The sequence below is a fragment of the Schistocerca nitens genome, chromosome 9 (genome assembly GCF_023898315.1).
Source record: "Schistocerca nitens isolate TAMUIC-IGC-003100 chromosome 9, iqSchNite1.1, whole genome shotgun sequence".
In the NCBI taxonomy this organism is placed as follows: Eukaryota; Metazoa; Arthropoda; class Insecta; order Orthoptera; family Acrididae; genus Schistocerca; species Schistocerca nitens.
Window position 1 is genome coordinate 467,946,782 of NC_064622.1, and position 6,000 is coordinate 467,952,781.

General features: G+C 40.2%; 1 protein-coding gene across 5 annotated transcripts in view; it reads left to right on the plus strand.

Annotated features, from left to right (window-relative positions):
- LOC126203893 (uncharacterized) overlaps positions 1-1,332 on the plus strand; it is a 77,107-nt gene extending 75,775 nt beyond the window's left edge. For all 5 annotated transcript variants that reach the window (XM_049938276.1, XM_049938280.1, XM_049938277.1 and 2 more), the window contains one exon: positions 472-1,332. The gene's annotated coding sequence lies outside the window, so the exon portion shown is untranslated. The remainder of the gene's footprint in view (positions 1-471) is intronic.
- The last annotated feature ends 4,668 nt before the right edge of the window (positions 1,333-6,000 follow it).

Below are 6,000 nucleotides of genomic sequence, written 5' to 3' on the forward strand. Positions count from 1 at the left end.
TGCCCCTGTGATAGTGACACACATTGCAAATTAAATAAATAAAAAACCATTACGCGACTGAGACTGCCATTTCTTTCTCGAGTTTTCTTAGTAGCTGGTGAGTCTTTTGGGTTGTATCCTCATGATCCATGAAACGTTGTGGTTCGGAAAATTTTGTCCAGAGCCGCATTGAACATCTTCAGAGATCCTCCTGGTTCTGTCATCAAGATGTGGTTGAACCAGGAGCACCTGTGAAGATTTCTGCCACAGCTATGGACAAAATGTTATAAACAGAAGCATTTCATGGACCGTGAGCATACCACTTGGAAGCTTCACCAACTATTACTGTATTTACATCTTGTAGTGGTGTCTTGAAATTTAGGGAACTTTCAGATATTATGAGTTTTGATTATATCTGAGATAATTCTTGATCTTTGTTGAAGCATTTTTCTGATAAGCTTTATTGCAGTGAAATTGTTTTATTTATTTCAGAAAGCTTCCTTCATTAAAAAAGAAATTGTCAGGTCGGTGCAATGTGCCACTGACTTAAGAGGGAGATAAGACAGGAAGAGTGCACAACCAGAAGTCTGGTAGAAATGTATTATCTCAAAGATGAGGTACTTCTAAAAATGAGGTTTTTCAGAAGTACTCCCCATTGTGGAATGTGAAAGTGTAACTGAATACGAAGAAGGAAAAGTGTTTAGATTCTGTTGTTATGTTGCCAGTAACTGACAGTTGTTTCAAAATTATCATCAAATCAGTTAAAAAAATAGTGTGAATTAATCTGCGTAAAGCACAGTGTGTTACAACAGGAATGTTACATTCCTGTATTACTGCATTTTGCGTTTAACATAGTTTGAATGAGATAGAGCAGACATCTTATACACATTGATCGTATTGTGTTGACTTTAATATTTATGCTTGCCATTTACTTCATGCATTGTTCATTTCCATTGATGATTGTGGCATATTTTTATATCATAAGTAACAGCACTTATAGGCAGTATCTTTCAACTTTCTGATTGTACACCTTTAACACCTCTTTTTTGTGATAATTAATTAAAGTTCCACACCTTGTCAGTTTGTTTACTCATTGTACTGAATTGAAAAAGGGGCCATTTTATGTCATATATCTATTATAAATGCTTTAATTAGCAAAATAGAAGTTTAATATAAGAGAAGGTTGATATTGTAATAATAGAAGAAGAAATTGTAAAGTGGGAAACAGTTCAAACTTGACTCTCATTGTAAGTTGCATCATCAGTGTAGTTTATCTATTGCCACACATCCTGTTGTCAGTGTTTCTATATCAAGACAACAATAAATAAGCTTTGTATTGTCAATTATGTGTGATACCAGATTGTGATTTCTGTTTTTCATGTTTATGAAAAATATAACATTGTGAACATTCTTGTTATGAAGGTGATCATTCATCAATCACAAGATATTCAGCCTGGATGTGCAGGCGTAGGAAGCATTATTGCTCTCTTTTTCTTTTTTCTTTTTTTTTTGTGCAAATCGATTTCCTGTCACTGTGGCACAATTATTGTCTTAATGTGTTCCATTCAATCTGTTATGGTCATATTCTCTTTTTCCTTGTGACACCCAGCACAAACTTTTAGCCATGATTGACTGTGATGTTTGCATATACTTGCAGATTTCTAATGTTTTTACTGAGGGAAAACAACAGTTTTGCTGAAGATACTTTATGTAAAGTACGATACATTTCAAAACAACCAGTAGAATGAAGTCCTAGATTTGTTGCAGATTTCTGGCTGTAAGTATAGTTTTTCACATCTTCCTGGCACTTCCCTTATGCTTCACGCAAAACACATCTTTTTTGTCCTCATTTGAGGGAAAGTAGTAATGCAGTGTTGTTTCTGACTTCTTAGGCTTTATTCATATTTGTAGAAGATACATAGCTATTTATTCGTGATGTGTTATTAAAACTTTCCTGAGAAGCTCTTCAAGGATCATTTTCATCTCGTGGAGATGTGGACATGTTTTAGCTGCTGTATTCTCTTGGGGACTTCCCCCCCCCCCCCCCCCTTCCCCTCCCCAACATAAAACTGTTTATTATGGACACTTAAAATAAACAAAAAAATACTTTTCTCCTCTGAGTCAGTAAATTTACAACAAAACCTTAGCTGCCATTGTACTGACTTCCTCTGTCAGTAGGTCTTTTTTTTCCCTGTATGTCACAACTCTTTTACTTTGTGTTGTATCATTCTCTTTTCCCATCCTTTCTCTGCGACAGTAGCCCGTTTTCATAACTACACTCCTTATCTTGAAAGTGCAGAGGAAGTCTGTGTCTAACACTGAGTAGACGATACTTTGTTAAGCATACATTCTCTATCCTGTCCTGTTGCATAGTACATCTGCATGTACATCTGTAATCCGCAAGGTGCCAGATGGTGTGTGATAGAGGGTACTTCTGGTACCTCTGTTTGCTCACTCCTTCCCAGTCCCATTTGGGAATAGTGCACGGGAAGAAGGATTGTCGGTAAACCTCTATTTTAACTCTAATTTATTGGATTGTCTTGTTGTGGTCCTTTCCTGAGACATACGCGGGAGGAAGTAATATGTTGCTTGGCTCTTTCTGTAACATACTCTTGAAATTTCAGTAGTAAATGCCTCTATTGTAACGACTGCCACTGGAGTTTGTTGAAAATCTCCATAAAGCATGGGCACAGACTGAACATCCTGTGATGAATTGCACCACTCTTTGTTGAACCATGACTGTCTCTTCTGTCTGGTTTTTTTCTTTTTGTGTGTGTTCGAGGCCAGGGCTCTATCTCCAGCGGAGATTGGTCCCTCGTGTGTGTAGGGTAAGGTTGCTTACTTGGGACACCATTTATTAATATTATATGGGTACCATTTTGTCATCTTTGGAGATGCCTTTGGGCTCAAGTTGGTCCTTTTAGGCATTCCTTCTTGGTGTTCTGTTGCTTTTGATTTGTAGTCTTTCTTTTCCAAAATTTTGTTTTGATTTCTTACAATCGTCAGGGGTACTCGGACTTTGTGTCATGGGGCTGGCTCAAAAGTGGCAAGGTTCTCTAGTTGATTCCTGAGCTGATCTACCTTTTCTATTAGCCTTCTTGTTGTTTCTGTTATCTGTTGTTCTACCTTCGGCATCTGAAGTTCGTGGTGTATCAGTTCGGTGTTTGTCCACCATGGGGCGTTGAGTGCGAGTTTAAGACATCTATTTTGTAATATTTGAAGGGGTTTGGCGTTAGTTTTGCTTGTGATTCCCCAGGACGAGCAACCATACAGCATCATGGGTTGTATTATTGATTTGTAGATTTACAGTTTCGGTAGCATCTCCTTACTGGAAAGTAGTGGGTAGATTGCATGGATGGCTTTGTTGATCTTTGTCTTTTTCTCTTCTACGTGCTTCTTGAATAGCATTTTTTTGTCGATTGTGACCCCGAGATATTTAACGTCATTGGACCACTCAATGCGTCTTCCATTTAGTTCGATTCTGTCATGGAGGATGGGTCTTCTGCGAGTGAACATAATTGCTTTTGTTTTTTCCGTGTTTATTGTGACTTTATTTAGCTTTGCCCATTTGTCTGTGAGGTCGACCTGTTCTCCAGTTAGTGGTACGTCATTTACGTAAACCGTAAACAGGGTGGGCGATAACACGGATCCTTGGGGGATTCCTTGGTCCAGTGGTCTTGTTTCGGATCTCTTGCCGTCGATTTGTATGTAGAACCTCCTGTTTGTTAAGTAGCTGTTAATGGTTTTTAGGTAGCAGTGTGAGATGTCTGTGTCCACTCTGAGTTTAGCCAGTAGATTTTCCTTCCACACATTGTCGTACGCTTTCTCGACATCTAGTAGGATTGCCACCGTGTATTTGGAGAAATTCATGTTTCTTGTTACGTATTTGGTTATTCTCAGTAGCTGGAGTTGTGCAGATAGAGTTTCTTGGTAGGTGAATTGTTCCCTGCGTATGATGTTTCCGTCTAATAGTGGTTGTCTGATTCTGGGTAATAGCACCCTTTCTGGTACTTTAGATAAAGTGGAGAGTAGGCTTATGGGCCTATGGTTTTCTGGTTTTTTCAGGTCTTTTCCTTTCTTCGGTATTGGCACTATTTTATTGATTTTCCATGCATGACGAAAGTAGTGTTGGATCATGCACGCATTAATTACTCTTCTTAGGAGAACCAAGGGTTTCCGTGGCAGGTGTTTCAATTGCATGTTGGAGATTTGGTCCGGTACTGGTGCAGAGTTCGTTCCTAGCTGGTTAATTATTTTTCTGACTTCTGCAGGTGTCGTGAGTTCTGGTCTATCGTTTACTGGGTCCTCTCTTATGCGGTTTGCTGTGGCTGCGACTCTGTCTTTGAAGTCTGCTGCTTCGGGGTGTGGCTGAGCTTCTTCATTTATCATGTTTTGATTTTCATATGTGGCAGCGAAGAGTTCCACTTTTTTTAGGGCGTCGAAGATTAAGGTGTAGTTGTTGTCTTCGAGTGCGGATTTTCTTGGTTTGGAGTTTCTGATGCCTTTGATTAACTTCCAGTCGTCTCGGTTGCGGAGGCGAAGTTCACTCATTCGATTTCTGCCTCCCATTCCTTCACTCTACGGTGGATCTGTTTCGTTAGTCGGTTTATTTCTGTTCTGTCTGCCGGATTTCGGGATCGTAACCACCTGCGTCTTTGCTTGGTTCTTTAGATATTTGAGGTCTTGGATGAGTGGTGGGAGGGTGTTGAATTTTTTGTCCAGAAATGTGATTTTTGTTGATGCTTGCCTATGTGCTGATTTGATTTTTCCTGTTAGTTTCTCTATTGCTTCATCAATTTATTGTTGCGTGTTTAGTTCGATGTTTGGCTGTACATTGTTGTTCAGCCTTCTTTCAAACTGATCCCTGTCTATTGTGGTGGTGCATCTCGGTCTTGGCGGCTCATTCGCTTTTCCAACATGTCCGATCATGGGAAGGTGGTTGGACGTGAGTTCATTTAGTACCCTTAGGCTGAAATTGGGGTCATTGTTATTTGCGATGGTGATGTCGAGGACGTCCAGATGGTGTCTTCGATTATAGGGGATGTAGGTGATTTCTTCAGGAGCTGTAATAACAGCGTGGAGACATCCTTCTAGGTTTTGGAGCATGTGGCCTCTTGCGTTATTTTGGTGCGAGTTCCAAGCCGCGTTTTTTGCATTTAGATCTCGGCACAGAATTACCTGGTTATGATTGTCGAAGATTTGTAGTAAATCATTTTCATCCAGAGACGACGTGTAGGCTGAGGTATGCTGCTACTAGCACTATTTTTCCATGGTCTGCTTCTATTGTGACGATTGTGGCCTCTAGTGATGTCATCGGTGGTGTCGGTTCTGCGTTGTGCGTTATGTGCGATCTTAGGAAAATTGCTGATCCTCCTCCCAGTCGGTTGACTCGATCTGTTCTGTGGCATGTCATATTTCTCAGTCTGAAGTCTTCTGTGGGGGGCAGGTAGGTTTCTGTGACGAATAAGACATCGATTTTTTGGTCTTCTACAAATTCATTTAAAATGTGTTTCTTGTTTTTAATTCCTCTTGCGTTAAAATTGCAAAATCGGAGGTTTGAACGTTTTGAGGGTCTAATTTCCATTATCGGAGCCGAAGAATTTCATCACCTCTCCGATGATTCCCATGATCTTTGACATGATGTCTGGTGCTGCTGTAAATTCTTGAATAGTTGTTGTTGCTATTGTAATTATATTTTTCCACTGAAGACGTTCCCACTGATTTGGTCTGATTGAACATTTCAAAGAAGGACGAAAAGTTGTTCTGTTGATTGTTGTTTATGGTCTGCTGGTTTTGGTTGTCGCTGGATGAGGTGGTTGCTTCGTTTGCTTGTACATTTGTTGCCCAGGCTCCGTGCCTCATTTGTTGTGCTTCTGCTGGGGTTGGCATTGCAGTGTTCTTTATGGTTTGTTGCAGTTGTCTGGTGGTGGTTGCTGTGTTGACTGGTCTTTGTTTGTGGTAGGCCCTGATTGCTTTCTGGTATTCGTCGCACCCTCTGAAGGACGCAGGGTGGCCGTCTTG